A 26,863-nucleotide genomic window follows, 5' to 3' on the forward strand; every position below is an offset into this window, starting at 1 on the left:
TAAGATAATCTGGATTTTCATGGATTTTCTCCTTCATGAACAGATCAAAATGTACAGAGGAATTGATGTAGTCAGGAAAACAAACACGGTTGGGAATATACGAAGAAGGAACAACCTGCATGGAGGTGAATTCATGATATGAACTCATGAATCCGGAATGAAAATTTAGCTTGATCAATTGCTCAAAGTTTCCGATCACCAATGAATTCATAACCTTACACCGGATGAGGAACCGAAGAGATAATAAATTGAAGCGATCTTTTAGTGGGAGTACGCCTGCCAAAACCTCGAGACTCATGGTATGCGTTGAGGACATACATCCTAACGCAATACGGAGACAAAGATACTGAATTCGCTCGAGTTTAATGAGGTGTGTTTTGACAGCTGATTGAAAACAGAAACTGCCATACTCCATCACTGAAGAATAGTTGTTCGATACAACATTATAAGATCTTCGGGGTGGGCTCCCCACCAGGTGCCGGTAATTGTACGGAGAAGGTTTACTCTTTGATGACATTTTTTACTCAGATACCTAATATGGGCCCCCAAGTACATTTGGAATCGAACCGGACCCCAAGATACTTGAATGACATAGCATGAGTGAACGGTTTACCCAAAAGTTGAAGCTTTGGTTTTGCTGGCCTATGCTTCCTAGAAAAAACCACCATCTCTGTATTCTCCGTGGAGAATTCGATCCCTAGCCCAATGGCCCAGGTTGAAAAATTGTTCAAAGTAACTTGTAAGGGTCCTTGCAGGTCGGATTCGTTAGATCCTACGACAGACACCACTCCATCATCTGCAAGTTGTCTTAGGCTGCAATTTTGTGTAAGGCAATTGTCGATGTCGCTTACATAGAAGTTGTACAGAAGGGGGCTTAAACATGAGCCCTGGGGGTAAATACATATCAAAGATAGGAAAAAAATTAATGATCGACGACTTCAGTTTTTCAAATATCGCACAAAAAATCGCACGAAATTTTTGCACCAAAAAAAATCGCATAAAAAAACCGCACAAAAACAGGTTTTACCGTATAATCGAGTCTAAAATTGTATCACCTGTATTTCAATTGGTGGTCTTTTCGGTTTTTCTTCATGAAAATCACATGTAATCAAGACGAGTTTTTTGTTTGTTGAAAAGCCCCAAGCCTCTAGTTTGCGTTCAAATTATTCAAAATTATAAGGTAAATGATTTTGGTTTGTCCAGTCGAAAATATGATCATGGTTTGTCCACTTTTTTGAATGCTCTAATTCAGCACACCTTTGTCAAATCAGGTATTCAAATATTTCAAAACATATAAATAACATTGTCTTCTTCATGATTTGCAGTAGTTGTATAGTATATTTTTACGGATTCACATGTTTTAAAAGATTATAAGATCCACATTCTATTGATCACAACTTTTAATCAACCTACAGATGATTATTTGGCACGTATTCAGACCGTTTCTGGATTATAACACTTACAAATATTATTCTTGCACACCATTTGTATCAGATTTACATAGCTAAACCATTAAATTACGCATTTAATTAACTCAATTCTGATCATGAGTTGTCCAATTCAATAATGTTGTTTTGTCCACATTATTTCTATGGCAACCGCTTGGAGCGCTGCAGTTTGTTTATTGTGTCCTTCGCGTATAACAGAAATAAAGTTTCTCTATGTTGAGTGTCTTGAGGTGAACACTTTTGAAATGCCCAAGAAAATGCGATATTCTGAGAAAGCCTAAATTATTAAGAAAGCCTAAATTAGAAAGCCTAAATTATCATCAATATGATGACAGTAAACTCAAGCAATGATAAATGCAACATCTACTTGAGAAATCGAATGTTTTCATTCAAAAATGGTGATTTCTAAAGCCGGACAAACCATGATCATTTTTTGGTCAAACCATGATCATAATTCCTCTTTGAGGGAAATCGTTAAAAAACATAAAAATTTTAATAATTTCAACGCCTTATGGTAGTATTAGCAACTAGAGACTTGGGGTTTTTCAACAAACCCAAATTCGTATCGATTATATGTGATTTTCATGAAGAAAATCGATTTGCATTTACTAGTTGCGTAAAAACACCCCAAATTGGACAAACCAAGATCATTTACCCTATGTTTCTTAACAATTTTCATAAAAAAGAAATTATGATCATGGTTTTTCCGGTTTCAGAAATCACCATTTTTGGATGAAAAAAACGAGTATTCAAGTAGATGTTGCAATTCTCATTGCTTGAGTTTACTATCATCATATTGATCCATCATTCATAATTCAGGCTTTCTTCAGAATATTGCCTTTTCTTGGGCATTTTAAAGGTGAGCAGCACTCAATAAAGAGAAACTTTATTTCTGCTTCGCAAGAAGGTCAACAGAACAAAACAAACAAACTGCAGCGCGCCAAGCGGTTACCATAGTAATAGTGTGGACAAACCAACGTCAGCTGCTGTAAATCATGAAAAAGACAATTTTATTTCTATGTTTGGAAAAATTTAAACAGCTGATTGGACACAGATGCGCTGGACTAGAGCATTCAAAAAAGTGAACAAACCAAGACCATATTTTTGACTGTACAAACCAACATCGATCACCTTATTTTGAGAGAGCATTAGAAAGTGAGTAGAAGCAGTAAAATCAGATTCACAAACGATCTCGCGCAAAAGCAGACAACAAAACAAACTGCGTCATGTATTCCGATCGCTCTCACGAATGCGCCCGAACAGACGCCATGTGCTCGCTCGTGTGGAGCACGCGGTTTTTCGGGTTTGGAGTGCATTGCCAGTTCAATGTGGAACGTCGTATGAAAAACAGTTCGCGTTAATGGCATTAAGCTTCGTGTTTTCAATTTGTGACGCGAAAATAATAATGGATTTTCAGGTGGAATATACGAATTTTTGAAATAAAAATAATGAATTGAAGTTCACTTTTCATCTGATTGTGTACTCTATGTAATAGAGAAACACATTTTCTTCGATTAGGATTACAGGGAAACTTCGATACAACGTACCCTCGTTATAACGTACCCTCGATATAACGTACCCTCGATATAATGTCACTCGATATAACGTACATTTTACCTCGATATAACGTACACATTTCCAAAGTGTAAAGGAAAATTTTTTTCAATATTTTTTTTCTGATAGAACAATGAATTATCTGTATTGTGATGCTAAAACAAGTTTTGTACCTTCAATCAATCCCGAAATACAGCTGGTTTTGTGATTCCGGATTCTAAATGAATCAAGCTTTAATCAACAGTACAAAGGGAAACATCATGAGAAAGGCTGGCTTCGTCTTCTGATTGAAATTATTCATTAACTGTACAAAAACAGCAACACAATAATGTATTATAGACTACGTTTGTGAGTACTTTATTATGCTTCGATATAACGTACAATTCGATACAACGTACAATTTTGAAAGTAAAATGTACGTTATATCGAAGTTTACCTGTACTTCTTTCGGGATCGTATCGAGGGTGCCAATTGAGGGGCTCAGAATGAAAGGGGTGTAAGTGACTTGATCGATTCTCTCTTCATCAACTTTTTCTATCGTTATTAACTCTGCTGCAAAAACGTTCGAATTTGAGTTTACTGTAGAAACAGATAGATGAGGTTCTAACCTATCGTCTAAGAATGTGTTTGCAGCTAAGTTTTGACCAAAAGAGAGAGAGTCGATAAAGAGAAGATCTAACATGTCATTTACACCCTTTTCCTTCTGAGCAACTCAATTGAAAAAATTAGAATAAGTCGCATCGCGAAAAATTGTTCAATTTCGAAACTTAGTAATTCTCTTAGTAATTCTCTGGTGAATAAAAATTGTCTGAAAACAGGTCATTGAAATCATGCAAATCTATATATAAACTAGTGATATAACGGATAGTAGTTCGGCCATTCAGATTCAACTTTTTGGCCACTCCCCTGAGCTAGCCATTGGGATTCAGCTTAAACGCTTTCACGACACGCTTGTGACCCTGATCACTAATAGAACATCCATTAATTCGCATTTCTCTTTCCGTTCGATGCTCAGAGTTTCGTAGTAACGTTTGATCACAGGACTCACCGTTGACTGCACGATTCCGAGTTGTTTTCTGATGTCCAAATGAGAGAGTTGAGGATTTTACAGGTGCAAAATCAATTGAGGGGCTTAGAATGCAAGAGGTGTAAGTGACTTGATCGATTTCTTCAGTTAATAACTCAACTGCAAAAACGTTCCAATTTGAGTTTGCTATAGAATCCGATAGATGAGGTTCTGACCTATCTTCCGCATTGTCAAATACAGCTGGGAATGTATTTGCAGCTAAGTTATGACCAAAAGAGATAGTCGATGTAGAGAAATCGATCAAATCACTTACATCCCTCTCATTCTAAGCCCCTCAATTGACGACATTGTTTTTCGGGTGATGCCCTTTTTCCCAAATTTCACAAAACTGACAGCGATAAAAATACAGTATAAACAATACACTCTAAACTTCTTCCACCCAAATTTCCAAGAGAAAATATTCATTGGATAATTTTCTACAGCGTTTTTTCCGTGATGTAATTTGATGTGGGACACCCTTTATTACTTTTATTACACCCTTTATTGTTATTTTCATGAATGCCGCAATCCATGGATTGTCGGTGAGGGGGTATTGATTGCGCTGAGTATTTCCGAGGGGGAATCGATTCCTCCTTGGAGCATTAATTATTCTTTTCCGGCTAAACGATGGGTATGATAATCACTTTATTCGGAAGATAAAATGCCCAATTCGATTAAAATAAGTTATTCTTCATTTCCATTAAATGACAAATTATTTTTTTCTTATTAATCCGTTTATTTTTACAGGTTCAGTTTCATAAGTTTAAAGGAGCCAAACTCTAAACTATATTTCTAAAGGGTGTGTCACATCAAATTGCATCACGGAAAAAACGCTGTAGAAATTTAATTTTTAGGAATTATATCTTCAGCTTTCGCTTATAATCAGATAAGAGTGTATAGATCACGTTGGCCATGCTCACTGTCAATTTTTCGTAAATTTGGAAAAATGTCGTCGAACGAAAAAGAGCGTCGTGAATTAATCCTGTGCACTCATTTCGAGAATCCGGAGTTGTCACATCGGGACATCGGTAAGATGCTGGGAATCGTCCAATCCACGGTCAGCAGAGTACTAAAACGATACTTCGAGAACTTAACCATCGACCGGAAGGTGAAGAACGGCAAAAATGGATGCTCCGAAAGATCACAAGCGCGTAGTTAAGCAGTTTAGACGTGATCCGAGAAGTTCGGTCCGGAATGTCGCCAATAAGCTGAATTTGTCAAGTTCATTCGTCCAGCGGACCAAGCAGCGGGAGGGCCTGCGTACATACAAGGTTCAGAAGGCTCCTAACCGCGACGAAAGGCAAAACATGGTGGGAAAGACGCGAGCCCGGAAGCTGTACACCGAAATGCTTACGAAGCCGCATTGCCTGGTAATGGACGACGAAACCTACGTCAAAGCGGACTATCATCAGCTGCCGGGCCTGTTGTTCTTCTCCGCAGAGGACAAATTCAGCGTTCCGGAGGAGATTCGCAAGCAGAAACTATCCAAGTTTGCCAAAAAGTACACGGTGTGGCAAGCGATCTACTCTTGCGGAAAGCGGAGCGCCCCCTTCGTGATGACCGGCACGGTAAACGGGCAGGTTTACCTTAAGGAGTGCCTACAGAAGCGCTTACTAACACTATTGAAGCAGCACGAGGGCCCGACCATCTTCTGGCCGGATCTCGCTTCGTGCCACTATTCAAAGGACGTGTTGGAGTGGTACGAAACCAACGGTGTCACCTTCGTGCCAAAGGAAATGAACTCGCCCAACGCGCCGGAGCTTCGCCCAATAGAGAAATATTGGGCGATTATGAAGCAGCCCCTCCGGAAGAACCCAAAAGTTGTCGGACTTCAGGAGAAAAAGGGTTTCTGTTAAAAAAAAACTACAATCTGACGTTGTACAGAACCTTATGGACGGGGTAAAGAGGAACGTGCGAGCATACGGGCTTGGGCTCGAAGTATGAATAAAAAGAAAATGCCAAAAGTTGTTTAATAGTTTTTATTTTACTGTCTAAAATTTTCAAAAGGATCGGTCTACTGGGCGAATTTCTACAGCGTTTTTTCCGTGATGCAATTTGATGTGACACACCCTTTACTAGCATATATTAACATGTTTTCTAATTCTATGGTTGATAAAATAGAAAACCGATTACTCGCAGTCGACTCGAGTTCAGAAGGGTGACACATTTTCATCAGGAAAAGGATGGGATGTAAGGAGATGTGTGTTCACACTCACACTCACATTCACATTCACATTCTCATTCACACTGACACTTCACACTCAATTCTTAAAACTTTCCTTACATCTAATATGTATTTACAATTTAACTTATTCTAATGTTAGTAAGAAGGGATTTGATTTCTCGCGAAGAAAAAGGAAAAGGAGAATATAAGGATATAAGGACAATCACACACGAAGATCGATAGCTTTTAGGAAGACATATATTTAGACATGTAATCAAGGTCTAACCGAGCCAACACATCTCTCACTGGCACATTGGGCTGCCTTCCTCTGGCCCGAAGAGAGTTCTCTAAATTCGATCTGGCAACAAGATACACCTCGCACGACCAAACAACGTGTTCGATGTCGTGGTAACCTTGGCCACAAGCACAGATTTTGCCATCGGCAAGATTAAAACGAAAGAGTAGCGCGTCTAACGAACAGGGATTGGACATGAGTCGGGAGAAGGTGCGAATAAAGTCCAGACTCAAGTCCAAACTTTTGAACCATGGTTTGAGGCTAACCTTAGGGATAATTGAGTGGAGCCACCGGCCCATTTCATCTTCGTTCCATTTGCGTTGCCAGTTAGCAATGGTATTGTTACGGACTAAAGAATAAAATTCATTGAAGGCGATTTGACGCTGATAAATGTCGCACCCACCTTTGCTAATGTGTCAGCCCTCTAAATGACAAATTGACCCAAAAACTTGTTTCAATACCTCAAAAATTGCTTTGAAAGCAAGTTATTGAAATAATAACAATCTAACTCATTGATGATGCTTACATTTAACTTACATTAACTCGTCATTATGATATGAATTTATTTTCAGGCACAATTTTCGCTTATGAGTCTTGATTCACCTGCAAAAAAGATGTTTCTTCGTTACATGAAATACATGATTGATACACAAAAGTAAATTTTCATTGATAAATTTTATTTCCAAATCACGTTATTCCATCTGAGAATTTACACCAACATTTAAACAACACCAACGAAATACGAAGCCTTATTCTGCCAACGTGAAATCTAACGGGCCTAGGAACGATGTCATTGTAAAACATATGAGAATTAATTTTTCTCCAACTTTCTCTCAAAGCTGATTTGAAAATTGTAATCATAACATAAAATTTATCTACGGGCAGAGACGAATACAACAAAATAAAGATAGTTCAAATCGGACGATTCCTTTCTCGGGATTTTCGCTAACCAACACATATGGCCCACACATATGGGAATTAAATTTTCTGATTTTTTTCAAAGTTTTCCGAAAATTTTCCGATTTTTCTCTCCGCTATATTGATCTACAGGAAGAGGCAAAAAAACAAGATAAAAACGGCTCAAATCGGACCATCCCTTCCTCGGGTTTTCCGCTTACCAACCCATTCGGCCTTCCATTTTTATTTATATAGATTCATTGAGATTTGAATCAGGTGCAACTTTAAACAAATGTTTACCGAACCAGCGGTAGTCCTAAGTCTACCTTGCGGTTCCAGTTTTTTTTTTAATTTTCATAGTTTTATCCAGCTTTCTACTTTTTTCGGCATTTTCATGTTTTTTCATGATTTTCTTCTCTTCCACTCGGGAGAATCCTGCTCATCCTGATTTCAAGACTAATTCAATAAAATTTTACATTAGACGAATTTCATTCCAACTCGACTGGCCTCGACCCGACTGGATAGCAGTGAAACGTTGGGGGTGTAAAGAAATGGGTCATTTAAGCAACTTTGAAAACTTGAAATATTCAAAAAATAATTAGGCAACTTTTTGGAAAAAAACAATTTTTTTTTTAATTTTTACAAAAAATTGTAACTTAAAAACTATGATACCTAAAAAAATCATGTCAATGGATGAAATGTAGGAAATTGTTAAAATTTATACGAAAAAATACCTAAAATTTTTTGAAAAAAATTTCGCTGAAAAAACATATTTTGAAAATTAGAATTCATTTATCTCACAAACATATGCTTTTAAAATTTTGCAAAAAATAGATATAAATAGCCCTAGAATTTCCAACAAGTTTACCATACATCGGAAGATGGGCACATTTACATAAATAAGTTTTTCGGACAACAGTTTTAATTTTTTTCTTTGGAAATATACTACTAATGTTTGATTCGTAACATTTTTATGTATAAATTATCGCAATTCACATACTCTGCTAACTTTTCTCTATTTGGAAACATGTCAAGAACATGTCAAACGTGAAAATTTACACACAAAAATGTACCGAGCAAAACATTATTTTTTACAGGAGGGTTCATACAAAAATTACATATATTCCAAAAACTATAACAGATAGAAAGTTGACGTCTTCGACAAAAGTTCATGTTTCAATAAGATCTAAAACTTTGTCGAATGCACTGTATCGCTATCTTAACTTGAAACAAAATTAGGATTAGTTGTATTTTTTCAAAGAAAAATTAAAAATTTGTTGTTAGAAAAAAATTTTCCTTGCCCATTCTATTTTTAGTGCCCATCTTCCGATGTATGAACGACTTGTTGGAAATTTTAAGCTATTCATATATATATTTTTGAGAATTTTAAAAAAATACGTTTTTGAGAAAAATGAATTCTAATTTTTAAAATAATTTTTTGTCAGCGAAACTTTTTTTTGTATTTTTTTTAAACAATTTCCTACATTTCATCCTTTGACGAGAATTTTGTAGGTATCATAGTTTTTAAGTTATAAATTTTTGTAAAAAATTGAGAGAAAAAATTTGGCTTTTTCCAAAAAGTAGTCTAATTGTTTTTCGAATATTTCAAGTATGCGAAGTTGGTTGAATGACCCATGTCTTTACACCCACAACGTTTCACTACTATCTGAGATGGTGCTGCCAACTCCTAAGACGAGCTGGCATGAAATTCGTCATTACACTCTGCAATCAAACTCTAAAACTTTTTAATTTCAATGATCCTTGAATTATCAACATTGCGATAATTGATTGATAGAAAAGAAGCATATGTAATTCTTCCCCTTCTACAAAGTTATTATACTCAGGATATCGAGTTTAGAGAGATCCGAAATCTTGATTTTACTGACTTCACTGTAAACAAAGGGGCTCTCAAAGCCAGTATGCAATATCTAAGCTTCGGGGGTCAATATAGGCTATATAGTCAATATCGGCTATATTCCTTCCTCAGGTTTTTCGATTACCAACACATTTGGACTTCCATTTTTATTTGTATAGATTCATTGAGAATTGATTCAGATGCAACTTCAAACAAATGACTACGAACCAGCGGTAGTCCTACGTTTACCTTGCGGTTATATCACATATGTAACCCATTTCTAGTTTTTTTCATCACCTTCCTAATATAGTCCATTTATTAATACATACGTTAGTCCTTTTTATATCGCTTCTTTACAAACCGATGTTGAATTCCGATATCGATGCGGCATATAGAGCAGTGTTGCCACACCTACAGATTTATCTGGAAAGGTACAGATTTTTTCGTTATTTGTGGTACAGATTCTGTACGGTACAGAGTACAGATTTTCATCAAAAAGAACAGATTGGTACAGATTTTTCCACGCGTGAAATTTCATACATTTGAACAAAGCAACATTAAGATACATGACGTATTTTACTCCGCAGCATCGCTTGATGCTGCTGATCATGAAAGCATTTACAATACAATGATTGATCAGTTTTTTAAGGACAGAATTCCTTACAAGGAGGATTCGCGTCGGACAGTGCGACGTATGTTTTGCCCCAGATCAACAGATTGAATCTTTTATTCCAGGCTGAAAAACCTGAAACCACGATGCTACATGAACAGCTGAAGGATTTTTATTTGATAATTCTCCCTAATATCTACAAGTTGTTTCAATGTCCAATGCTATTATTTAAAAATAAATATAAATATAAATATAAATAAATAAATAAAAATAATTGTTATTTTAATAATAACATTATTAAAATAAAAATCATTTTAAAAAGCGGCATGAATTTCTAGGTTGAAATATCAGCAGAAGAAACTATCAGAATAATGGACAGGAAAGGCAGATAATTTTTAAGGATATTTGTCCCAGTTTTTTCGTGGAGCGGTTCAAGCAAATGAGAAAAGGATTCGATTTCGATGATGTGACGTTCAAGTATGCGGCAATGTTGAGTCTCAGAAACTTTCCCAATTTGACAAGATGTAACGTTGTGTTAGAAGCGTTTATAGGATTCTACAATGGGAATATACAAGATCTGGAGAATTAATTCTGTACCCTAAAGATAAAATTGCAGAACTGGTGGACAAAAATTGAATGTCTAAAAAGAACTGACGGTTCGCTTGCATTTTATGCTCTTCGATGTCTTGTTTGTTACGTTCTCATCATAAATATAATCAGAACAAAAATAAGCTTCGGAATCGGCTCAGCAACGATACGATGAACGCTATTTTGGGTTTAAAAGATTTGATTAAACTTCGTGGCGGCAGCACGAAAATTTTCATAAATGATATTATGCAATCTAGATTCAGAAAAAAAACTATGTATGAGCATCATGAAACACACGAATGACTTGCAAATGTATTTGAAGTAAATAAATGAGTATTTTTTCATGCTAATAAATTATTTTTTTCCCTACAACTAATATTTTCTATGGTACAGATTTTTGGCCTGTGGAGGCGATCTGGCGGAGTAGTAACATTCATACCTCTCATGCCGAGATCACGAGTTCAATTCTCACTCCCGACATTCTTCCAAAAATGGAAGTAAAAGTGACGAACCAGCCGAAATGTGTTGAAAGTCACTATATAATAGAGACAAAAAAAAACATTTTTGGTACAAATTTTTGGAAAAAAAGTACAGATAAGAAAGATTTTTAACCCCTCTGGTACAGATTAAAATGTGGCAATACTGATATAGAGTATTGTGAGCCAACTGTTCAAACACTTTCACATATCAGTTAATAATAGGTGTTTTAGAAGCAATGCTTTTTGTTACGCAATAAGCGAATGCGCGTCCGTTGCTTTTATGTGCCCCTACCTGAACTCGTCGCCATTGACACGAACAAATGAGAAAAAGTTTCACGATAGAACTAAATAAGGTAAACATTAGTCATGAAGAAGTAGAACTCCATTCGCACTCTTTTGATCTTTCCTTCGATACTAAAATCTTAAATACTATGCTGAACTTGAAAAAAAGGATGAATTCAAGGTAAAACTGAGCTTACAAAAAATGGTTAAACTAAATATAAATCGCAGATTGTAAATGAAGGATATTGCTGAATCGCACGCAGAACTGTAGAGAAAACAATAGATATCAACAACTTACCTTAGCAAACGCTCTCTGGACATAGCAAAAATTCAGAGAAGACACACATTTTTCGGAAATCGGGTTATTCGGATACATTTTTAAATTGTTGGTCACAGCTGTCAATTATTTGTATTTTGTTTGATTTGCCATTTTATCATGGATATACCAGCACAGGAACAACTTCTGCAGATTGTACAGATTGTTTATCGAAATTATGCCTCAGTTCGGGATTCGATCGATCGACATTTCTACTCTGCAAGATGACACTTCTCATCAAAGATGTACATTGCGTGACGACGCTTGAATCGCTTTATGGACCAGTAGAAACATTTTATTCGAAAATGATAACGCGAAGAAACGTTCGACGAACGAATAATTTCGCGTAATAAACTCGTGAATTGGTCTCCAGGATTAGGCGATTGACCACAGTTGAACTATTTTTGGCGAGGCTTCGTGAAACATCTGGTATACTCCTATAAACTGCGGATTAAGTATGCCTTGAATGACAGCAATCGCAATGTTTATTGTGCGATTTAGAACTCTTTTGGATGACAAATATATGATGTTGTTTGATTCCGGACAATCAGAACAACAACTGTCGTTGCTATCGATACTCCCACTGCTTCGACATGATTGCTCAATCGAGCAAATCGCAAAAGGATGAGGGTAATCAGTGTTTACGATAGAATGTGCCTGCCTTTGCAATTAGATGTTTCAGTTCACGTTAAAGTTCATGACAGTATTTACTCTGAATTGATGACAACAATTCCATCACATGAATCACCACTATCTTGTCGATGGGAAAATTGTTTAGTTCAATAAAAATCGTTCAATTTTAATTATAATGGCTTGTTCATCTTGGCGCTTATTTCATACATTTTACAATGAACCAGCACGAAGTACGTTCATATGTCTCTCAAGTTTTTCCTTTAAATTTGCTGATCAGCATATGAAAATTTTAGATTATAACTCAAACATAACCGTCCGTTCCCTTAGAACAGCTCGAAATGCATTATTTTTCGAATGACCCACAATAAACACAAAATAGTATTACCCAGGCTTAACTTCGGTTTCAAGGTGGAGGAAAGTTTTCCTCGTGATGTTATCGAAGGAACTCCAAGTTTTCTGAATACGATTCTAAATGGTATATTGAGCTAAATCAATGCACAATGGTCCAGGAGATGCACTTAAGTGGAAATTAGTATTTAGAACGCGACAGTTATTCTCTAGACAAAAACTGTCTTAGACAAAGTTGTTACATATGATAGAGCGCTCATTTTCATATTATCAAAAATAGGGTGACCAAAATTGTCGATGAAATAAAAAATATAACTTTCTTATCTCTATGAATAGAGATAAACATAGTTCGACAATAGTGTGATAGAGCGCTCATTTTCATGATTCCAAAAATAGGGTGACCAACATTTTCAATGAAATAAAAAAGTTTTTCTGCTCTAACTTTTATATTTCAAATTCTACATACAAACTATCTTCGAAAGACATTTAGAACATACTGATACAAACATTTTGCGATGCAGAACTTGTCAATATCTCAAAATCACTCAAAGTTTTTGATATTTCTTCCCAAAAAATACGTTCTCTTCAATTGCTTGCCATTCTTTCTGGGGCAAACATAAAAAATGTTTGTTGACGGAATTTGAAAGAACCAATTTCACTCTATATTATATGTGATTTTCAAAGATATGTTATTGTATGTATTTGAGTAAATTAAAATTGAAATAATGAATTTTTGAGTGAAAACCCATCAATAACTTTCAGCAGGATTAAGATATTGACGAATTCTGCATCGCAAAATGTTGGTATTGATAAGCTCTAAAAGTCGTACGAAGACAATTTTGATGCAGAATTTTAAATATAAAAGTTAGAGTAAAATAACCGGTTTTTCATGGCTATCCTAATGCAACTTAGTTAAAAAACAACCTTGTGGGAGATATTTATTCTTCAGACAAAAACTGTCTTCGCCAAAGTTGTTACATATGATAGAGCGCTCATTTTCATATTATCAAAAATAGGGTGACCAAAATTGTCGATGAAATAAAAAATATAACTTTCTTATCTCTATGAATAGAGATAAACATAGTTCGACAATAGTGTAGCCCCAAGTATTTTAATTAACTTTGTAGAATGAAGCTTTTTTCTATCTTTTCATATAATCGATTTAGCGCTTTTTTCCTAGCTTGCATTAGGGTGACCATGAAAAAGCGAGTTTTTATTGCTCTAACTTTCATATTTCAAATTCTACATCAAAACTGTCTTCGTACTTTTAGAACTTAACAAGACCAACATTTTGCGGTGCAGAACATATCAATATCTTAATCCTACTCAAAGTTATTGATGGTTTTTCACCCAAGAACTCATTAAATCAATTTAATTTACTCAAACACGAAAAATAACATAGTTTTGAAAATCACACATTATGTAGAGTGAACTCTGTTCTTTCAAATGCTGCCAATAAACTTTGTTTATGTTTGCCCCAGAAAGAATTGCAAGCAATTGAAGAGAGCGTATTTTATGGGAAGAAATATCAATAACTTGGAATGAAATTGAGATATTGACAAGTTCTGCATCGCAAAATATTTGAATAACTGTCGAGCTCTAAATGCTAATTTCCACATAAATACATCTCCTGGACCATTGTGCAATGGTGAAAATTATATTGTTCATTGAGGTTCTTTCAAGATATGATGATGTATTGCTTCACTCTAAAAACTGTAAACAGTTTCCGAAAGCCCTGTTTTGATGCCATTAACCTAACTCACTCAGCCACGGATACTTCAAATTCAATAATTTTTTAAAATGATTGAAAAAATGCGCAAACAAAAACACGTTCCCGCCGGATCGAGTGACGTTTTCCGCCGGTGGCCAGATGATGGAAGTTGCCCATAAACATGGAATGAGCCACATCAGATTATACGTGTCCAACAACATCGATTACATTTATTATCCGGCACATCTACGTTACAATCGTCGCCAATATCCGTTCTATGAATTACAAAGCAAGTCGAGTCTGCAGACAAGGAAAGCAGGACAAAAGCAACTGCATGAATCGCATCATCCGTGTTATTCACCTCAAGCACATCTCTGTTTCACTCCTGACTCCGGCAAAGATACTTTTCATCCCCGAGTAATGCAATTACCTGGACGATTATTAAAGAACATCTGAGAGAATAATATGAACACAAAATGAGAGAATGGAAATCTGGTTCAACTGCTCACGCGGTTCTCTGCCCAATCAAACCATACCTGTTGAGAAGCCTCGATTACAGTAATTTCTACCCCTGCGGCGCGTCTGGATTCTTATTCTCGGAGGAGCGCGCGTGTCGTTCACATCAGCTTCGTCGCGTTCTTGATCAGTCGCGTCAATCGGTGTGATTGAATAAAACGCCTTTATTTGAGATTCAGTTAGCGTTCAGGTGTAATTTTTTTTCTGCTGTTATATGTTGGCATCTCATCGAGATTAAGAATAAATTTTGTTCGTCGGAGACGGATTAAGATTCTCTGTATTGACGCAAACCACCGCCGAAGAAAAGTTTGTTGACATCGACCCACGCTGAATATTGTTTTTGGTGAGTGAACATGTGAACTGGAAGTGAATATCTAGTGCGATAAAAGGCCCAAGATCTGTTATCACAAAGCTGGAATGTGACAGTGGATAGTTGAACCAGCATGAAGATATTGTTAATAAAAATCGTAAAAAAATATTTTGTGAGTTGGTATGCAGTTGGGATGTGATTTATGTTTACATAAATTAACGTCTGTATATAGATCATTATGTTTTGAGCTGGAATACATTTCAGGGTACTTTAGAACAGAAAATCTTGTCATATTCAGACAATGATTACATATAGGGGAAGTGGGAGTAAGCGGACATGTTAGGAAGAACTTCAATTGTATCTTTGGAAACTCATGTTTCACAAAACTTGCAGGTAGTTTCTCACTATTCAATATACTGTTTTTCGAAATAACAGCCAAATGTTTTACAATAAAAAAAGTTTTTCAATATTTTTACTGAAATTGAAACAGATCAAAAAGTAGAACATCTTTTTCGATGCGGATAATATGGACAAATAGGGGGGGGGGATATATGGTCATGTTTGTAATATATGAAGTGTACTGTCATAATCTCGGAAAGTGACGTTAGCGCCATTGTTGACGTTTCTTTTTTTTGTTATAGATCGATAAAGAACACCAAATAATTAAAAAAAACTGCGATGTTTTGCAGAAATGTGAAAAAAGACACCGTAAAGCTTGAAAACGGAGTGGCGTAAGCGCCATCTCCACTATGATGAGATCAAGCTGATTGTGATGCGATGTGATTTTTGATCTGATGTGATGTCATAAAATGAACGAGCTGGCACAGTAAGGATCACACAACAATATTTTTCATAATGGACATGTAGCATAATGAGAGTCACATGTATTTTTTCTTGTAAGAAACCACTTTTCAGAAAAGCTCGTCATTTAAATCAAAAACAATCTATCCTCATTCAGTGCTACATTTCTAATAACCATGTTCTTTTAGAACTACAAATCATGTATCTAGCATCTCTGTTTAACAATCTCGTCAAATATTTAATTGCACTTCGGAAATTATTTCTCTGTCCGCGATCTATATTCGCAGTATATCATTTCTTTTTTGACATATACACCTGACGCAGACTTAGACAGATCAAGTCTAATACTGACTGTTCAAATCCGTTGCTCCGTTCTTGAGTTAAATCGTAAGTAACATACACCAAATCATATTTATTTTTATAGATATACAAAACTTGCCAAAAAATGACTTTCCATTTTTTTCAATTTCCGAATGGGTTTGAAAATTTTCTTAGCATATAAACCTGACGCAGACTGAGACACTTCAATTCTGATACTGACTGTTCAAATCCGTTGCTCCGTTCTTGAGTTAAATCGTGAAGAACGGACACCAAATCATTTTTATTTATATAGATACACTAACTGACCCGGCAAACTTCGTCCCGCCCAAATTTTTTTTCTTTGTTATCAATACCTTCAAACATTCAAGTTTTCCTACTAAGCGCAAGTTCATGAGTCTAATCGCAACACTGTTCATTGATTGATCGACCCCGTTGAATTTACCTTTTACTAAAAATATCCTAGTACTTTTACCAAAACTCATCATTATAATATCAAATTATTTTGAGACACAATTCTCGTTCAATATTCAATCACTTGCAAAAGACATGTTTCTCCGTTACATAGACTAAATGTTTGATACAGAAAATATGATAGAATAAAGACAGACAAAGACAGAGGAGTGTCCATTCACCATAGAAACGTTTCGTGCCCCCTAAAATCTTCACATGCCAAATTTGGCTCTATTTGCTTGATTAATTTTCCAGTTATGCCCACCCTAAGAGAGGGGGGAGGGGTGTCGAACCACCATAGATACATTTATTGCATCCTAAAACCTCCACATGCCGATTTTGGTTTCGTTTGCTTGATTAGTTCTCGAGTCATGCAGAAATTTGTGTTTCATTTGTATGGGTGACCCCCTTAGAGAGGGGGGAGGAGGGTCGAACCGCCTTAGAAATGTTTCTTCCCCATAAAACCTCCACATGCCAAATTTAGTTCCGCTTACTTGATTAGTTCTTGAATTATGCGGAAATGAATGCTTCATTTGTATGGCAGCCTCCCTCCTCCCTCAGAGAGACGGGAGGAGTGTCTAACCACCATAGAAACATTTATTGCACCCTAGAACCTCCATATGCCTAATTTGGTTGAATTTGCTTGATCAATTCTCGAATAATGTAGAAATTTGTGTTTCATTTGTACGAATTAGATGTAACTTACTGTATGTCAAATCGAAGGCATGGATACTACTCTGCTATCAACATCTATAACATCTTATGAATCGTCGTTTCTTGGTGGATTTACAAGAATTTTGAATTTGTCAATAGTTAATCTGTTAAACGTACCTTAATACGGACTAAAACCATCTTACACCGATAAGGTACAAGTAAGTTGCGGTCGCTCTCGTACCCACGCCCTTGTCGCTCTTGTAGCCGAGCGACTGAATATATAACAGCTCGCCACGATTAAGCTGAAGTCATTCATTCATAATTCATCGGGTCAACAGCTTCAACATGCTACAATATGCAACCAATATCCAAGCGTAATCCTACATCAACTATGCGGTTTTGTCTCGGACACTACCTCTTAACTATTTTTTCCTGTATGGCGTAGGACATTGTATCTCCTACAAAGTTACCTTGACGACTTTCGTAGCATGCGTTCAAGCATTGTCATCAATAAAGATTACATTTTCATGTATTTTGTATCAATCGAGGTTTGTGTGCATTAACGAATCCATTGGTATTGAAAACGTTCTCCTATGATGATTCCGTTAGGCTGCCGAAGACTTCCCTCAACTTATTTCATTAGATGCACAGTATTAGTGACTAACCATGAATTTTTGGTGTGGCTATCATCTATCAAAATCTACCCCCAACACTCTGCTCTTCAGGTTGTTGTAGTGGATCCACTTTTAACCTCCCGCAACTGTTTTAACAAAAACAGCTCTTCTGATTTTGCCTAAGCGTCAATTGTTCGCATGTGAAAAAGGCGCTCGAAACGTGGTACACCAAAATGATATTTTTTAGAGATGAAACGGATATCCGGTAACTATCCAGAATCCAGCTTATCCGGCTAATATTTGCTATCCGGCCGGACGTTGTGTTCATCTCCACCCAAATTAGAATGATAGAATACTTTTGGTGAGTATTAAAGATAAATAGGAAAATTTGAAGAAATCGACTACGTATATGTTCTACAGCGAAAGTAGGTTCGACAAAAAATCGATTCCGCATTTATTTTGGAAAAAAAAAGGAAAATGGAAAGATTGTCCAATTGGAGTTAATTTCTTTGATTGAAATAATTTTTGAAGACATTGAGATTCATGTTTCATTATTGTGAAAATAATAAATGGATTTTCAGGTGGAATATGCAGATCTAAATATTCAATATTATTTACGGAAACTTGATACTTTATTAAGAATCTAGCTGACCCGGCAAACTTCGTCCCGCCCAAAATTTATTTTATGTTATCAATGCTTTTAAACATTCACGTTTTCTTACTAAGCGCAAGTTCATGAGTCCAATCGCAAAACTGTTCATTGATTTATCTTCTAATCGACCCCGTTGAATTTACCTTTTACTAAAAAAATCCTAGTACTTCTACCAAAACTCATTATAATATCAGATTATTTTCAGACACAATTCTCGTTCAAAATTTTTCAACCACTTGCAAATAACATGTTTCTCCGTTACATGCAATAAATGATTGATATATAAAATTAGAAAATATGATAAAGACAGACCCCTCCCCTCTACTCCTCTTAGAGATGGGGGAGGAGTGTCTATTCACCATAGAAATGTTTCGTGCCCCCTAAAATCTTCACATGCCAAATTTGGCTCCATTTGCTTGATAAGTTTTCGAGTTATGCAGAAATTTGTTTTTCAGTGGAGAGGGGAGAGGTGTGTCGAACTGCCATAGAAACATTGATTGCATCCTAAAACCTCCACATGTCAAATTTGGTTTCGGTTGCTTGAGTAGTTCTCGAGTTATGCAGAAATTTGTGTTTCATTTGTATGGGAGACCCCCTTACAGAGGGGAGAGGAGTGTCGAATCACCTTAGAAATGTTTTTTCACCCTAAAACCTTCACATGCCAAATTTAATTTCATTTTCTTGATCCATTCTCGAGTAATGCAGAAATGTGTGTTTCATTTGTATGACCGCTTCAGAGAGGAGGTGGAAAGTCTAACCACCATAGAATCATTTATTGCACCCTAAAATCTCCATATGCCAAATTCCGTTTCATTTGAGCTTGAGCTTGGGTAGACTGTACAATTCGTAGTTGCTCTCCGTGATTGACCTGAACCAACCAAATTGCACAAAGAACAAACAAAATGACGCTTGGGACTAGCAAATCATTCTCGTTGTACAATTTTCGGTGATTCGAGCTTTAAATGGTCAATAACGACGCCGGCCACGTCCTTACAGTCACCAGGGGAAGGGAAGGAATGTTAGTATGATATTCGCCGCCCGAAGGCCAGAAGGGTCGCCTCTATAGCGTGGTTCCCTAGCGTTTATCATAGAAGGGATAGTTGTTAGTGGGAATGGTTAAGAAAAATCAGGATTCACTGCGGTAAGTGATGTGATTCTAAAAACGTTAACTCTCAACTATTCGGCGAAATGAGATTTACATAGATATTTTTCCTGACCTGAGAAGGTCAGAAATTAACTTCTTTAAAAACTCTCGATCTATATATTTTTATTATATCGCGGTTAATTTTGGTAACCTGAGAAGGTCGCTAAAAACCTTTTTAATATTCCTCTAATCGACGATATATTCTTAACCTGAGAACCTTAACCTACAACATTTTTTCTCACAACTTTTTGAAACTTTTTCCTACGACCGCCAATAATTCATTATGTAATCGCACAATTCATGCAGCTGACCCTGCAACACCTTGGTTGTGGTTAATCTTTTTGCTTATAAATTATTCTAACCTCTCTCTCTCTCTTCCAAACATACTAACACGTTCACACGTTCATTTTATCTTCACGCTATTTTCGCATTGGTGTAACATGCTACGCTCACTACAGAAATCACCGTTAATTCCACTAACAACAACAGACACTCTTTACGAAAACAAAACTAAAGCGATGTAATCTAAATTTACTCTACAAATGCTAATGCCAGTTGGCTCTACATATATTTCATAATATAATCACGAACGAACACCGGAAAACTCACCAGGTGAAAAAACAAGGTATAACAAGCCACTTTATACATTTGGGGTCGTTAAAATCTTTGATGTCAAGTTACAATAAAACTTTTCTTATGAGCATCTCTACATATCTTTTCTTGACTCATGAACTTTATTTTAGAGAGCGGCGTTGTGATGGAAACAGTGAGCAAATAGTGAGTGAGCGGAAAAAAACGATCCTTAACCAAAGCTCCCTGCCTCTCACAACCACACATACATAGAAAAAAAAGAGAAGAGGAACAAATTGTCCCAGGAATGCTATGATGTCGTATACTACTACCATCACTTTGTTAGAAAATATAAATCAGTTAAACAGTTAAACTTAGCTGGGATAATTTGAATCGTATTGAGGGGACCGCAGGGCTCCTCATCTTAGTGATAATATCACGGCTGTTCGTCATATGTGCTCATGTTGAGCAAGTGTTGCGTACACTTTAGAGAGCATCATTATGACACACATATCCACATTGAATTACGCAAGATAGAGAGGAGAATAACAGTACATAGGAACGCGAACGAAGATAACGCGGAACTTTCCTGCCGTTAGCACTTTACATGAAGAAATTCGGCATTTTAATTTCTGCTAAAGCATTCTTCTTTACATCACCATCCTAATTTCGCAACATGCTATGAGCCACATCACAAAAACAAAGATACGAAACTAGAATAAACCGACAGTAGACGCGCACATATTTTACTTCATGAACATGAACACCGCTAGCAGAGAAAAACAAATGAAAAAAATATTCCAGCCTTTTCAAATTTCACGATTTTCACCGATTTTCGAATCTCTGGCCAATCGACAATTCACGTTTACTAATTATACCGTACAACGGATTTAGCCGAAACACGATTAAACAGGTCGGACGAGGCAAAAAAAAACAAACAAGCGCGGTCCGACGACGGTCCGATCCTTCCCTATGCCAAATTCCGTTTCATTTGCTTGATTAATTCCCGAGTAATGTAGAAATTTGTGTTTAATTTGTATGGCAGCCCCCCCTTAGAGAGGGAGGAGGGGTCTCAAACTATCACGGAGGCCTTCCCCGGTCCCAAAAACCCCTACATACCAATTTTCATGTTTATCGGCTCAGTAGTTTCCGAGTCCATAAGAATCAGACAGACAGACAGACAGACAGAACTCCATTTTATATATAAAGATATTCTTTATATACAGAAAATTTAATCAAAGCTCATTGTTTTTATGTAAAATGTGTTTATTACTTACTAAAATGTGATCCTTTATTTGCTTCGTACATAAATGGAGTTTCTCTCAGTTTCATACTCGAAAATGAAGAGCCGAATATCCTGCCATTCGGCCTCGAACCTTGCCGGATATCCGGTATCCGGCCAAACTACCATCTGTTTCATCACAAAACATTGTATTGTAAAAACAATCAACCAATAAGTCACTTTACATGAATGGTCCTAACTAAATACTCCAGCGTCGTCTACTTTCCACTGTATCTATCAATGATCTAGCCTAGCGAGCTACTGAGTGCAAGATTTAACACGGTTCGAGAATGTAAAAATAATTCAACGAACGATTTGAGGAAATCATTCAACTTTGTGTGGCTAGATAATTTTATAGTTATGAGTCAAACATTGAAAGCCGAGTCTTAAATGTCTGATTGGAGCACTTTTACATTCAAAATGGTTGAATTGTGATTAAAATTCACAATAAACAGGAACCACTAGAACATGCACACGCTCTGTTTATTGAATGTATCGATAAATCCTTCATATTTCTAATCGCACACCTTTGATTTAAAACTATTCTATAGCTCCCCATAAAATCATCAGCTGTCGTAAACGATCAACCTAACGAAAAGACATTGAACTCTCACGTCATAGATCCGTTCACATTACACAGGTCAATGAAGTAATCATTCATTCGTTCGGGCGCTTTAAAAATTGAGCTATTCATTCAAAAAGCAAGCCTATGAAATTTCCTTTCACGTATTAATTTACGTACTGAACAATCAATATACAGTGATAGACATTCGTTTAGCCGCACTTGAAAAAAAACTTGAAACACTTACAAAACAACTAGGAATGTTCTTTTTATCGGGATACTTATTTGCTGTAGTGATAGTATATTTAAGTCACTTTTATTGAAAGGACGTGCGTCACAATCACACACATACAAGGCGGCATCGGTGGATATAAACATTCAAACGTCGTTTTTTCCCGAGACTTACGTTTAGCCGCATGGCATAAAAATCGAGTTTTCGCATAATCACCAAGCCTTTATCCGTGTTTTTTGAAAAAATACTTGGGAATGTTCAATTTACAAGATAAATATTAGATGTGCAACGTAAGAAGTTGGTCAGATTAGTGATTTACGTAGAATTTAAAGGAATGGCGAAAGGTATTCTATTGACGGAAAAGGGGCGGAAAATAATAAAGATATTCAGTGAACAAAAGTTTTCTAATCGCTCGATCGTAACAAAAACTGGTCTATCTGAGAAAGTGGTACGGAATTTCTTTAAATAGTGCCAGAAATATGGGATATAACGACCAACAAATGGGAACACCAAAGTTACTTTGCGTCTTAAAGGTCAAATAAGACACGAAGCAACCGTACGTTAAGGCAGAATCGGTTGTTCCAGTAACGAAAAGGGCATATTGCGCGCATCTTGAATAAATCACCAAACATCACGGGAAAAAACCTCAAGGGAAGCCGAAACTGCCCGCCACCCATAAGCAGAACCATCCCATTTGCGCCCGGCAATACATGGAATGGAAACTAGAATGGAGAAATGTTGTATTTACCGGCGAAAAAAGTTCAATTTGGATGGTCCGGACTGTTACAGTTGCTATTGGTACAATTTAAGTCAACGGCATGTCGCGAGATCGAAGCGAGGCGACTTTGGGGGCGGAAGTTTGACAGTGTGGGGAGCCATTTCCTATCACAGCAAGCTTCTCATTTGTTTCATTTTCACCCGAATGAACTCCGAAAAGTATCTTCAATTACTGGAGGACGTTTTGATTGGCCATTGAGAATAACGCTACCGAGGATGTCGTTTTTTCAGCAGGATTATGCATAGATCGACGTTTCCAAGCAATCGAAAGCGTGGTTTGCCGAGAAGGACATTCCGCCTCTTGAATGACCTGCTTGCAGTCGATTGCAATCCCATAGAGATCCTATGGAGAATCTTGCAAATGCAAACGGACGACAATTTGACAACATTCCAGTCTCAAGGCAGTAATTCAGGAATGTTGGGCTATAATCAATATGACAACACTTTAAACGCTCGATGACTCGATGCAAAATCGAGTTTTCAAAGTGATCCGAAATGGAGGTGGACATACTAAATATTAGCTACCGATTGGACTCGAAATTTGCCGCACAAATTTTCTTTTATTGAAATTTTAGGATGCGGCTAAACGAATGTCCACCCTGATTCCACATATTTGAATTACTTAGAAAACAAAAAGTGAATTTATACTTTTTTTTAGAATGAATTCAATGAAAATAAACAATAATCGTCTTTTATGAGCAAAACTGTATTCTTTGACTTATTTTAAAAAATACTGAGGAAAAATAATGTGCGGCTAATCGAATGTCTACCACTGTATGTAAAATGAAGTGATGTCTGTTTGTCTTTCTGTCTTTCTGATTCTTATGGACTCGGAAACTACTGAACCGATCGACATGAAAATTGGTATGTAGGGGTTTTTGGGGTCGGATAAGGTTCCTATGATAGTCCGAGACCCCTCACCCCTCTCCTAGGAGGGGGCGGGAGGTCTGCCATACAAATGAAACACAAATTCTGCATTACTCGAGAATTAATCAAGCAAATGGAACGCAATTTGGAATGTGCATGTTTTAGGGTGCAATAAATGATTCTATGGTGGTTAGAGACTCCTCCCCTCTCTTGGGGGGGGCTGCCTTACAAATGAAACACAAATTGAAAATTTTCGGAAAACTCTGAAGGAAAATGGGAAAATTCGCATATGTTCTACAACTACATTTTGACAAGCGTTGTTAGTCAATTTGATGTTTGCAGTAACGAAATTGATCTTCGTTCGAAAGTGAAAATGGATTTTAATGTGATAAAACGCACTCCTATATCGTCTTCTATCTAAATAAATGTGCTGTGTTGATAAGAGCCAAATTCGGGAAAGGAATTGTCTGGTTTAGGGTTGTCTTCATTCTATAATTTTTTTCTGTATCAAACATTTATTCCCTCTAACGGAGAAACATGTTATTTGCAAGTGGATGGAAAATCTTGCACGAGAATTGTGTCTGAAAATAATCTGATATTATAATGTCGAGTTTTGATAGAAGTACTGACATTTTATAGTAAAAATAATTTTAATAGGTAGATTAGAAGATCAACCAATGAACAGTTCTGCGATTGGACCCACGAACCTGCGCTTAGTAAGAAGACGTGGATGTGATAACGAAAAATAAATTTTGGGCGGGACGAAGTTTGCCGGATCAGCTAGTATGAAATAAATCTTGCGGGATCTGTGAAATCTTCTATTCTGATGTTTTCGAGACCCACGTTTAATACTCTACAAACAATAACCGGATCCTGTTTATTGATATCACTCTCAGTATTAATCACTCATCTTCAGGAGTACCTCAAGGTTCCGTTCTTGCCGTCACTCTCTTTCTCGTCGCCATGAATAGTCTTTTCCAGGTCCTGCCTAGGGGAGTCTTCGTGTTCGTCTACGCGGATGACATTCTTCTGATGGCCGTGGGTGACACCCACAGGATCCCACGCATCAGGATACAGGCAGCTACCAACGCCATTGGCCGGTGGGCGGTCGAGAGAGGATTCAAACTTTCAGCGCAGAAGAGCGGCCATATGGTGATATGCGGCCACAGGCACCAAGGTCCCACCTCCAGGATCCAACTATACAAAGAACACATTCCTCGTCGAAAAACATTAAAGATCCTCGGGGTGTTGGTCGACCACAAACTTAGCTTCCTCCGCCATTTCGAGGAAGTTAAAAAGAGCGGTGCCACCCGGTTGAACCTTCTGAAAACCATTTCCAAACCGCACAGGAGCAACAACAGGAAGATCAGGTTACGGGAGGCCAAAGCTATCATCAGCAGCCGCCTTACCTATGGTCTCGAGCTGACGTGTTTGGCCGGAGATAAGCTCCCAAAAACTCTGGCACCGATTTATAATAAGGCTCTACGGACTGTCTCCGGCCTCCTACCATCAACACCAGCTGCCTCCGTCTGCGCTGAAATTGGGGAACCCACCTTCAACCTAACCATCGACTCGACCATTGTAACTAGGACTGCCAGTTTTTTGTCGAAAACCAGCGGTAGGGGAGAGACCCACCTGATCGTCCTCAGTAACACGATACTGCAGCGGGTGGCGCATTCCAACCTTCCCCCGGTGGCAAAACAATCTTGGTTTGGGGCGAACGACTGGAGGTTCCCAACTGTTCTCGTGGAGAACGGCATCAGGAACAACTTCCGAGCCGGGGTGAGCTCTGCCGGTCTGCCAGAGCACTTCAAGGCCATCATTGCAGAAAAATACCGTCTCCACGAAATCAGGTATACGGACGGCTCAAAAGGACCATCAGGAGTAGGATTTGGGGTAAGCGATTGCTGTAACAGATTAATTTCCAGCAAAAAAGTCGCAGACATCTGCCAGGTCTTCTCGGCACAGGTGGCCGGCATTTTCGAGGCAATCACCATCCCATCTCCCAAGCCGCTGCTGGTCGTCTCCGATTCTGCAAGTGCCATTGATGCCATCGGTGTGACTAGGTCCAGACACCCATGGGTACAGGCCGTCAGGAAGAACCTATTGCCCGACACCGTGCTCATGTGGGTTCCAGGACACAGTGGCATTGCAGGGAACGAAGCGGCCGACCGATTTGCCGGAATCGGTCACATCGGACCGTTTTTCACTCGAGAGGTGCCGCTTGATGACATGAAGTTGTGGATCACCAACTCTTTCCGCACCTTCTGGTCCGAACAGTGAATCGCAGAGAGAGGGCAGTTCCTCAGAAAGGTTAAGGGCTCGATTGCAGGATTCGAGGACGTTAAAATGATGCGAGAACAACGAATCCTATCTAGATTGCGAACCGGACACTGCTCGGTCTCGCACGGATTCAGCGGAGGACCTTTCCGTCTACTCTGCGACCACTGCCAAATCCACAACTCCGTCGAACATTTCCTGTGTGACTGCTCCAAATTTGATGATCTGCGAAATCGCTATGGAATCAGCGGGAGTGTACGGGACATATTAAGCGACGATTCGGCGAGGGTAGCAGCGCTTTTCTGCTATTTAAAAGATGCTGAATTGTTCTTCAGGATCTAACACGTGAACAATGGATCAGCCACGAAGATCCTTGTTCCTTCCCCTCCACGATGAAGGGGAATAAGAACACTTCGGCATCTTCAACGGCAAGGCTTCCTCTCCACTGGCCTGGAGCCATGGTCCGAGGACATCCTAGCCATCTGATCCAACAAGTAGGCAGCAAGTGGAGAAACACCAATAATGTTTATTTAATTAGTTAAAAATGTATTAAAATATTCTTAATGTTATTATTCTAGTTCAAAT

The 26,863-nt window shown here is 37.6% G+C and overlaps 1 protein-coding gene across 2 annotated transcripts in view; it reads left to right on the forward strand.

Moving 5' to 3' along the window:
- Positions 1–14,851: 14,851 nt before the first annotated feature.
- The window catches only part of LOC129770267 (phospholipase B1, membrane-associated), a 42,223-nt gene continuing 30,211 nt past the window's right edge, over positions 14,852–26,863 (forward strand). For both annotated transcript variants that reach the window (XM_055772980.1, XM_055772981.1), the window contains exon 1: positions 14,852–15,105. The gene's annotated coding sequence lies outside the window, so the exon portion shown is untranslated. The remainder of the gene's footprint in view (positions 15,106–26,863) is intronic.

Source organism: Toxorhynchites rutilus, chromosome 2, assembly GCF_029784135.1.
Source record: "Toxorhynchites rutilus septentrionalis strain SRP chromosome 2, ASM2978413v1, whole genome shotgun sequence".
Taxonomy (NCBI): Eukaryota; Metazoa; Arthropoda; class Insecta; order Diptera; family Culicidae; genus Toxorhynchites; species Toxorhynchites rutilus.